Source organism: Talpa occidentalis, unplaced genomic scaffold, assembly GCF_014898055.3.
Source record: "Talpa occidentalis isolate TD23 unplaced genomic scaffold, MPIMG_talOcc4v2.1 talOcc4.5, whole genome shotgun sequence".
In the NCBI taxonomy this organism is placed as follows: domain Eukaryota; kingdom Metazoa; phylum Chordata; class Mammalia; order Eulipotyphla; family Talpidae; genus Talpa; species Talpa occidentalis.
Window position 1 is genome coordinate 138,566,630 of NW_023604861.1, and position 11,197 is coordinate 138,577,826.

Sequence of the window (11,197 nt, forward strand, 5' to 3'; positions counted from 1 at the left end):
CTAAACTGCAGAGAACATTCTAGAACCTCAGATTCTGCGTTCCACCACCAACTCTGCGTTTCGCACCAGCCTCTCTCCTTGGAAGCTGGCGTCAGCTGTCAGTCGCCGCGCTGCTGCTGTGGGGCAGAGGAGGGCAGGCTGGAAAGAACTGTTCCGCCAGGCGGCAGGGACTTACCCGGGGCAGCAGCGGGGCACGGAACAGCCGGCCAAGGGCGGGAGGAGCGGCGGCCCGGCGCCCGGCGCCTCACAGGCCAGGCCGGCATTTGCCACCCTGGGACACGGCGTAGACCGCAGCCTCGTGAAAGTGACTCCGGATTCATAAAGGCGTGTGGTGGAAATGCATCCTCGATGGCTGTGACATCACGCTGTGGATGAGAATGGCCTTGACAAAAATGCAGCTTCTGGCAACATTCATCAGCTCTGGAGACGCGTCCACGCGGGCCATCCCACGCGCTCCGGACTCGGGACCGCCCCACCCGCTGAGCCAGCCCGGCCAGCCCAGGAACCGCAGCGGGAGCAGCCCCTGGAGACGAGGCTCCGTGCACCTCCCCCACTGTCCTTGTCTGCCATTTGCATCACCCAAACCGCCGACAGAGGCCCCTGTCGCCTCCGGTGACGTCCTCGGAATCCCCCTTTCCTATGAAGGGATTTTCCCCCCCGCTGCCGCTGTCATTCAGAATATCACGCCCTCGGCCTTCTCTTTAGCCTTCAAGTTCATTTTTCCGAGGTAGTGTTTGTTTTTGCTTCTAATTAAGTGAATTTTCTGGCTCAGAGCGTTTGACAATGCCAAAAAAAGGTAATTAGAATCACACTGGTCACAAGAGGAGACTTTTGGCCAACGCGTATTTTCACTCCCGTCCTGAGAGAGCACACTCAGGATCCCGCCCAGCCTGGTGTGTCTAAGCCTCGGGGGCCGGGGCTGCGGCTGTGCCCCGAGCGCCTGTCAGGCCTCCAGGCCCCGATCCCGGCCTCTGCGCAGAGGTTCAAAGACCAACTGAGCAAGACGCGGAGCTTATTTTGAATCTGCCCGAGGGAAGCACTTTGAGGTTAAATCCGAGGCCCATGGAAGCCTTTTCCAAAGGGCTCCCCTCCACGCGGGGCCTCAGGGGCTCCCCAGGCGGCCGGGTGTGGGGCTCGGCGGTGGGGGGCCAGCTGCTGAGGCCGAGGCGGCCCCCGTGAGCCTGGCTGTCTCCGGGTCTGGCAGCAAGAGGCCGTGTCCTGACCGAGGCGGGCGCTGCCCGGGCCGACCCCTGCTTCCTCAGCTGCCCACAAGGGCGAGCAGGCGGTGCCTCAAGGGTTAACGGCCTCCCCCGCCAGGTCTGGCTCGGGAGTCTCTGGCCAGCAGGCCAGGAAGGCAGGCTCCGCCCCGGCCAGAGTGGACGGCGTGTTAAGTCAGGAAGAATCAAAATCGAACATAAATTAACGAGGTTGTGACCTAGTAAAAGCTTTCCCACCGCTAAAGCTCTTTGAAATGCATTTCGCCTGACTCTGTAGTTTTGAAAATCAATAAAATTAATACCAAGGCTCCCAGAGCAACGAGGGGCGCGGGCTGCGTGTCAGCGTCTGCACACTCGGCGGGCGGCCTGGCGGCAGAGCGGCAGGGCCGTGTCAGGCTGCTGGGCGTCAGGCTCACGCCCAGGCCTGTGCCCTCCCCGAGGCCCTGCTGACCCCCAGGATGCCCACAGGCTCTCTGCGCCAGGCTGCCCTTCACAGCAAGGAGCACTTTGTTAGCAGAGATTTGTTTTTTGTTTTTGTTTTATTCAGTTTAAACCTTTACAACACAGTTTTCTGGTGCGTGTTAGCATAGCCAGAGCAGGAAATGGTTCTATTTCAGAATAAAAAGGCACATGCTCATGTTCTGGCAAACATAATCATTCTCTTGTTAAGCTAAGGAAAGTAGACTCAGTCTTTTTTTTTTGCATAGAAAAACTGGGGTGCAGGCCAGACTTATGGGGGTGAGAGGATTCGCCAGAGACAGAGTGGGGAGCAGAACAGGCGGATCCACTGAAACACACTGCTGAGGGGAGCAGCGGGGAGACAGGAGAGGTCTGCTGCGCCCTGTGGGTAGCTGCCTGGGCAGGGATCGAACTTGTGCAGCAGGGGCTGCGGGTAGCTTCACAGAGCTGAGACTTCAACCCCTGCGCCACCAAGGAGGCCCCTGACACAGGATTATTTAAAGATTGTTCTTTCGTGTGTGTGGTTTATGAGACGCCCTCCTTCCAAGCTTACACGTATATTTTTCTATGTTTTTATTCTATGTTTTAGAAAACTTTTCCCTCTAAAAGCCACCCATCCGTTTGAATATATTTCCAATACGTGTTTATCCACCATTTTAAGTGTTCTAGAATGGTATGGTTCACATGGGTCTGTTCCATAACGACATTCAAAATGCAAGTGACTCTGCCTTTTGCAGCTTGATGAAAATGCGCATCGTGGTTGGACAACATATCGGTGTATTCTGAGTCTTAAAAACATCTGTTTTTTTACTAGCTTCCTGTCATCTTAGCTTGGTGGGTCGCTTCGCCACACTTGCAAAACAAATTAAGAAAATGGAGTAGGTAGGCAACGATGGATTGTAATTTGCAGAAATTACTTTGCTGGTAGATGTGTGGGCAGGTGTGTCTGTTTAGAGGTAAAATTCTACTGGTTCAGGGATAACGAAAGATGCTGACTAGGCAGAACATGCGCCTCTCTCCCGGGAAGAATCGTATTTAAATCTTGTCTCCTTCTGTGTGGCTAGGGCAATTAAGGCCATATAAATGCAAATGGCTCTCAAAATCCTCCAAAAACTGTACTTATACAAAAGAAAGGAAAAGACCCTGGCGAATGCCACATGATAACCATGTCTGCAACTCAGAGAGGGCATGCACTTACGGTCACCCCGAAATTATAAAAGCACAAACTGGTGCCCTGAGGGGTGGTTCTCACCTGTCTTTGAGGAAATATGGGGGAAAAATAGCCACAGAAATGAAAGTCTACCATGAGTTCAAAAACAACACCTTTTTTAGATCTGATAGTTGATTTTGAAGGACGGACCGGAAAGTGGGGAGCAGGCTGTTCCTGTGGGGGTGCTGGGAAGGAAAGGAGGCAGCAATGTTTGGAGACTCGTGATTAGGATAGGGCAAGAAAGCAAGAGGAAATGGTGTACCCCACAAAACAAAAGAAAAATCAAAGGCACAAAGTCCTTGCACATCTGACCCCTCAGGGCCACCCAGTAAGAGTCACCTTCACACACACACATGCACACACATACCACACACACACACACAGGAATGCCCCACAGCCCAGGCAGGCCTCTTGCGCAAGGCAGCACGCCGGCCATCACTCCATGCTGCCGCAGAAGGAAGCAGGAAAAGTGAAGTAAACTATCTTGACAGTGAATTTATTCTCCAAGAGCCCAAGCACAAAGGGGAATAAAATTATGACACAGCTCTCAAAGGTGGATCAGTTTCCCAATTAACATGTTCAATGCAAAAAAAAAAAAAATCATTAACAAAAATCCCAAAACTAAGAAGAGAGATGGACGGGACACATGAAAAATGGGACAGATGAAGTGAGATGTGATGACAAAGGGAAAATTTAAATCGGAAATGAAGAATAAACTACTCTATGACCAAAAAGAAAACCAATTAACACTAATTTTATAAAGAAATTGAAAGAGAGCAAGGAAACAATCAAAAGAATAAAAATGACAGAGCAGAGGAACAGAAACGAGGTGCGGACACCATTCTCTATGCTAAAAAGACGTTGATGGCCCCGGTTCCAGCCCCAGGGCTGAGCTCAGAGAACAACCTGTGTTGTACAGAAATATTATTTCACCATAAACAACATACAACGTGTACAGTGACGGGAAAATGTCTCTTTTCCTTCCCTTGACTAGACCACAGGTTGGAAAGATCTTAAACAATTCAAAAGTTCTCTCATGACTCAAAATCTTTTATTCATAAGACCCAACTGCATTACTGACAACCTAGAGGACAACAAACCTAAATCCAAAGTACTTTAGATCACATTTTAAAAATTCAAAGTAATATGCTTAGAGCCTGCCAACAGAGTATATATCCGAAAAAAATAGCTTTAGCTTCCCTCAAAAACTTCAAAAACCAAACTTTATTTTGTCAATAAATATCATTTTGATGCTCTTAATTTTTCCAATGTGAAGCATGAAGGACTGTGAATAATGTATTAACTGCACCAAACTCTCATTTAATGTCATTTCTACAACCCTCGTCATGCACCGTCCTGCATGGCGCTTGAATTTCAAGTGTTACCTCTAAACATGTGAATTCCGAGTTATGCCTTGAACAGATGCGGCTTCCTCAACCTGCTTGCGGAGGAAGAAAACATGGGTTCAGTTTCTAGATGAATCATCTGATTCTGGGCTATCCCCCCAAAACAACGCCACTCCAGGGACCTGGGAGTCGGAGGCTGCGTGGTGCAGTTGATCTCAGACCCTGAAGTGAAACAGGAGGGAAAATGTGTCTGAATTTTATTCTGAGACCGTCTTTGCAGCCGCAGTAATACTGGAGGTCAAGCCACAATATAAGCTGAGCCCAAACACCAGTGGGAGGCTGAGAGCCCGAGGGGCTGCCCAGAGAAAGGGGCCCCCCACTGAACTCAGAACTCCAGCAGCTGAGGAAACGCCTCTTCATGCTTGTCCACGTATGAAGTGCCTGGACGGGCCAGTGACCTTCACCCAAGGCCACACTTCCTTGCGCCAATTCGTGTTTTAGTCAGTAAAATTTAACTCCCTTCTCAGGCCTGGCCCCCAAACCTGGGCCACCTCGTTTCCTTCATCCATCGGGGAGACAGACTTGCGTTCACCGCCTGCGTCCTTGCTGAGTCACGGATAAAGCTGATTTCGCTTCTTGAAGGTGCAACGCCTCTTCCCATGCACGCCCACTGGCGAGGCCCAGTGCTGAGGAGACGGGCCAGGCGTCCCCACACTGCGTGCAGCAAGCCCGGCAGGCAGTGGTCCAGCGGACGCAGGCGTCGTGCAGCCCCACGGCAACGGGGTGGCCAGTGTCACGTCAGCGTTCACTACAGCAGCGTGCCCAGGGCATGGCCCCCCAACAACCAGCCTTTCCAAGTCATCCCCCGCCCCCGCCAGCCCACAGCCTCCCCAGCAGCGCGTGCCAGCGGCTGTGGCAGGGACAGTGGTGCCGGTGCCTGGACGCCCGGCGGGCTACCACTGACCAATGCTAACGGCTGTGGCCAAGGCCGGAAGCCAGGTCTGCTACCTCAGTGGCTGTTCTGGAAGCTGAGTGGGCACCTCCTGAAGACAGGGCCCCTCGAGGGCAGTGGATGTCACTGGGCCTCATCCATCCTCTGGAGAAGGAGTCGTTGTGCCAGAAGCTGGTGTGTCCGCACAGGACCAGGATCGGGGCCTGCGCTTCCTGGGAACCTTCCTGGGTCGTGTCTCCTGTGAAGCAGCTTGGCACCATCTTGAAGTTTCCCTGTCAAGATGGATTTAAGGCACGGCAGGTGCAAAGGAGCAGAAAACACAGGCATCTTTGGTGACTGACTCCCGGTCTCTCGGTGCCACCTCCACCCAGCCACCGCCGCGTCAGGACATGGCCAGCGAGTGATGGCTGGTCCAGGTGATGCCTGGACCCTGGGTGCAGCCCTGGAGCTGGGGACCCGCCACACTCGGGACACATAGACCACGCCAGGGAGCCTCCGAGGGTCCTGGTACCAGCACCCTGGTACCAGGTGCGACTCTGGGCCACCCCGCCACCTTCCTTTTCCTGAAAAGCAACTCTGGGCCCAAGTCTTATCTCACTTCTGTTTCTAGAAAGGCCTGATTAAACAATATCTATCCTGACCCAATCTGCAGGTGACACATTTGAGTGTTTATAAGATTATATAATTTTCAAGAGTTGGTGGAGTAGATGTAGGATTTGAACCTACAACTTTTTGATACAAAAACACATATATTTCAGCACCATCTTTCAGATTATTAAAAAAAAATATCCCTCCTTGGGGAAACTGGGACATTATTTTTTAAGAATATTCAGGTTTGGAAAATGTAGCTAAATGTCCACAACTCTTTTCATAAAAAGCAGATCGTTTAAAGCAATTAAATCCTGCACTCGGCAGCTAATTACACCATCATGGGAAGTTTCAAGCGCAGTATTGACCTGCTGAAATGGCAGGGGCGGCGCATAAAGAGCACGTATTTTAATCAAGTGAATCGAGTTTGAATTTCAGTGTTTCTACCGGATGCTAGATTTATTATTTAGCCTTTCTGAATTTTTGTTTCTTCACTAGGAAAATGAGCACTGGAATTTTACTAGATGTTATGAAGACAAATTAATCTGGAGATACACACAGCATTTATCTCATGCCTGAAAAAGAGCGAGGAGTCAACAGACACTCATTTTCCTCCTCCTTTGGCAGAATCTGTAAGTTTATATCTTACAAGATATAAAAAATAAATCTTCTCGGTGTGGTGTCAACCGGAGGGAGCTGAGCTGAAATCAGAGCGAGGGGAGACTCGGCTGTGCAGATGCAGATGTGGGAGGCAGCGGCAGGCGGAGGCCGCCCGGGGAGGCCGGGCCGCGTCTGGACTGTGGGGGTCTGACCCTTGGTCCCCGTGGACCTCGCTCCAGATTATTGAGAACTTCCTCGGGGAGGCGGCACCCCAGCACGATGCTGCCCAATGCCTTAGAGAGGAAACATCTGAAAAAGTGGCCCCAGGAAACGCATCAAAGATGTTTTCAAGCTCAAAGAGGCCCCCAAAGTCGAGGAGCACCAGGGAGCAGGAGCAGGCGCTCACAGGCCACCTCCCGGGGACCCAAGTCTCGGCCACTCGGCCCCGCGCCGGGCGAGGCTCCCTTGGTGCCGGGTCGCCATGAGATCCGTGTGGAATGCTCCTCAGGGGGGACCGGTCACTTGTCTGTCGATCTGAAGCTCAAGTTCGGGTCAGCAGGTTTCATGGCCCTGACCGGAGTGGACTTCGGGGCGCCCACGCTGGATGAGGCCTGCTCGGTGCCACCGTGACGTCCTCCCTTCGGGAGCAGGTGCCTGGCAGTGCCGAGGCCGTGGCGGTGGCTCTGGCCCAGCAGGGGCGGTGGGTACAGGCTTCGCACCCTGAGGACGCCAGCGCCGCGGGCTGGGGGCGGGCGCGGTCCTGCCCTTCCTGTCTCCCCATCCTGGCGAATTTCTAACTGTAAGAGATTGAACATGAGGTCCTTTAAAATGTCACATGCTTTGCTGTATTTTTTCGATTCTAAAGATAGTATCACTTCATTGTGGAACATGACATAAAGAACAATTTGATTAAAAAACTTAAAACTCCAAAATTTCATCACTCAGATCACCACGGTCAATCATTACTTAATTCTCTCCAGGTTTTTCTCTTATGCGAATATGCACATTTATGTTCTTATATGATGACTACATTATATGGTGTCTTATGTGATTTACACATTATAATGACGTATGTGAAGAACATACCTTTTAAGTTTTTTGGGGGAACAACAGTTCAGAGTCTGTTCCTGTGTGATTTAACATAACTGTGCATGAGATTAAGTAATTTTAGTTCATGATATTGGGCATTTAATTTATTTTTATATTGCGTTTGCAGTGCATGCCATGATCAATTCTATTGACAGATGTTGCTCTGTTCTTGTCAGATTGTTCCTGTAAAACGTGTCCACAAGGGAAATTGAGGAGATGATGAAAGAAAACTTGTACTTTGAAGGCTTCTAAGTGTCTCTGCACTGTCCTGAGGCAGCCTCGTGCCAGAGACATGTCTGCAGGAGTGAGGCCGCTGTGCCTCCCAGCCCTGCGGGTCCCGGGCATCCTCGTCAGCTGTAATCTGGGGCAGACCACGCTGCTGCCACGATGCGCGGACCGTCGTGTGTGCGCCGCTTCTGTCCTGTCAGATGAGAGGCTTGCGAACATGTGCTCACAGCTGCCACCCTCTTCTGTCTTTTTCACAGCAAAGCTTTGCACACAGCACAGATTTTAATGAGGTTGAATTTATCAATTTTCCCTTTTTTGGGTTGCATTTGTTGGTGGGAAGTCTAAAATCTCTTTGCCTATTGTTTTTAAATTATGGAAGCGGCATTGTTTCAACACATTACCGAGGTTTCAGGCACACACCAGCGTGAATCACTGTCTGCATTTACTACATCATCTTACCAACAGAAGTTGAATCCCAGCACCCGCCATGCCTCAGACCTCTTGTGCCGACCCACCTGCCCCCCCCCCTTCCCCTGGGGAGCACAGCTTTGGTTGTGCAGCTTGAATGTTATTTTTGCTTTATTTAGTTCATGCCTTTGTTTTGTTTCATTATTACCACCTGCGAGGGACATCAGCTGTGTCTGTCCTTCTCCGTCTGGCTTATTCTACCTCTAGGTCCACCGGGTTGTTGTAAGTGGCAAGATTTCCCCTTCTCAAAGCTGAAAGTGCCTCGTGAGTGTGCAACCGCATGTGCTTCGTCTAATCACCTGTCATGGGCTCTTGACAGCTGTTCCAAATCTAGGGTATTGTCGAGATGAAAATGGGGGTGCAGATATCGCTTCAAATTAGTGTTTTCATATTCTTTGGATAAATACCTAGGCTGGCCCACTGTTTAATGGGGTTGTTTGCTTTTTGCTGTTGAATTTTAAGAATTCCAGTCATACCTCTGACATGTCAATTAGACATTCCCTCCACCTTCAGAGCCACCGCTCCCCACTGCCAGCGCAGGCACACTGGCTGCAGTGCAGGCCCCGAGCACCGCGGCCTCCTGATCCGTCTGTGGGCCTCACGCAGGTGTGCAGAGGCGCACGCTTCACGTCAGTGCTCGGCAGGAGTCCGCCATTACTGTCTGGTGGTGTTAGAAGCACACAGCTGGATCAAATATTCTACACATCGACGATCTGTAAGCGTGAATTTGTCAGTAGACATGCTAAGAACAATTGTCAAAAAATTGTTTTTCAGTAAGTAGCAGGATGTTCATTTACAAAGCTTGGGGAAGGTCAGAGAAATCGAAAAGGAGAAAGACTCAATTCGTTTCCTAAAGAGATTCTTCCCGTCGCTATTTATTAAAGAAAGGCCAGCTGAAAACTACATAATTTACTTTGGCCTGAGTATTTTCATGAGGAATCATGCTTCCCATTTGTTATAGACTGCTCCGGCTTTGAATTGTTTACTAACAGCACTAAGAGTGAATTACTGTTTGTACACACGATGCCTTTTATTTCAAGAATTGTGACCAGCCGTCTTCTCATCACATTGACAAAGGAAAAGCGAGCGTCCCTGTCACCACCCCGACGTGCGGCGGGGGTCCTCCTCTCTGAGGGGACCACTACGAAGGGTGGCTGTAAGTTTCACTGTCAATCTCTCGAATGGAACAAGGGAGAATTTACCACCCCCCCCACACACACACAGACACCCACGCACACGCACAGAGAAAGAAAGGCCGTCACCGCACAATGCTGCGTGAGCGACTCCTCGGCCTCTCTGATCTGCAATTCTTCAGTGAACCTGCCCAGCGAGAGACAGCGAGCTGCTCTACATGTTGCTCTCTTTTCTTGTTATTGTGCGTGACTCTCGTTATGCCTGCCAGCAGTAGGCCTCTGTGTTTTTTGCAGGAGACAAGGAAAGACTCATCCAGACCCTGGGACTCCAGTCCATGCTCTGCCTACTTGCTGGTGCAAACGTTCCCTGCTCAAGCCAGTGGAAGATGACAGAGAAAAATAAAACTTATTTACATAATAACATCAGGATTTTCTCTTAATGTGACCTATGAGGTTAAAAGCCTTTCCTTCAAGATTAGATCAAAGTTATTTGAAATGGAGATCTACAGCCCCGAGGGAGATAAAGGGGGAAAGAGAGACATTAGACATTAAAAGAGAAAGGCCAACAGACAGAGACAGAGACAGAGACAGAGCTGCCCAGAGAAAAGAGCTGGGCAGGGCCTGGGCAGGAGAAGCAGCCTGAGACACAGAATTGCTCTTCCTGCCGGGATCCGTCGTCTGGGGGCTGGTGTGTGACGGGGCTGCGTCTTCAAGACGTGACACTCATCAGTGACTTTGGCGAGAACCTAGCACGGACCTACTCTCGGGAAGACATTGCAGGACACCCAGGACCCCGTGGGTGCAAAGCAGCCTCGCTCCCCAGAGTGTGCAGGGCATGATCTGAACACGCTCCTCTCTTAGAGCGAGGTCGGGAAGCAGGCCTCCCGCCAAGCACCTTCTCCTGAGATGTAAGGTAATATCAGAGGAGCTGAGATGAGGTGTCTTTGCCAAATTTATGCAAAGTCCCGTCCGTTGACGATGCAAAAGGACGTGAATGAGGGATTTGGAACTGCCACTTCGATGGCATCAGCCTGACTCCCGCGAAGGCGGAGCCGCCTTGTTCCCTGGAGCCTCCTGGAACCAAGCTCAGGTGGACAGGGCTGTGTTCTCCCATTGTGCGGAATGTCTGGGCGCTTCCTTCAGAGCATAAGCTCACTGGGAGCGAATAGGACAAAGGTACCCTTTTCAATGCACAATTTGGTCCTCGTCAGACTTAATAGCAGAAGAAATCGGAGGAGCTTAAGCTCCAGGGCAGAAGTGGCGTATCCTCGCCCCTTCTGACGAGGGCTAGTGCCGGGAGGCGCTGCATCTGCTGAGAAACCAGGTTGGCCACGGCGTCCCACGGACCGGCCTCCGCAGCAGGAGCTGCGGGGCCAGCGCATCCCTGACCATCCCTGACCTCAGGCTCCCTGGGGTCCAGCGCCGGCTGGCGTGTCTATGCCTCGCTGCGGTGATCTGGCTCTTGGGGCGGGGAAGAGTGTGTGCCGACAGCGGGGTCCGCACCCCTGCAGACCAGGGCTTGCGTGCAGGAGGGGCGGCTGGAGGAGGCCTGCAGAGGCCACCGCGGCCCGGTGTGAGGGGCGAGGGCTAAGGGCCGCCTGGCGACTCCAGCTGAAAGACAGGAGGGCGCTGAAGGGAGCAAATCCCGAGAGCTCCCATCATGCACCATTTGCCTTCTTTTCTTCCTGTTGGCGCTGCGCGCTCTGCAGGAAGACCCTTCCCTGCAGGCCGCCATCTCACCAGCACAGGCTGGGATGGAATCCGCAGCCCTGTCCACGGCTTCCGGCACAGCAGGCATGGGAGGTGGCATCCTGGGAAAGTGAGGCTGGTGCTGGGGGAGTTCTGAGGGGGGCACACGTCCAGACTCTGGGTGCGAGTCCAGGGTCAGCGCCAGCTGCCCCAGCAGG

The 11,197-nt window shown here is 51.8% G+C and overlaps 1 long non-coding RNA gene across 1 annotated transcript; it reads left to right on the forward strand.

The window, feature by feature from the left end:
• The first annotated feature begins 270 nt into the window (after positions 1 to 270).
• Positions 271 to 7,674, forward strand: LOC129146964 (uncharacterized). The gene is made up of 3 exons (XR_008554387.1): positions 271 to 727; positions 6,271 to 6,404; positions 7,638 to 7,674. It is a non-coding gene; the product is annotated as an uncharacterized LOC129146964 (long non-coding RNA).
• Positions 7,675 to 11,197: the final 3,523 nt, after the last annotated feature.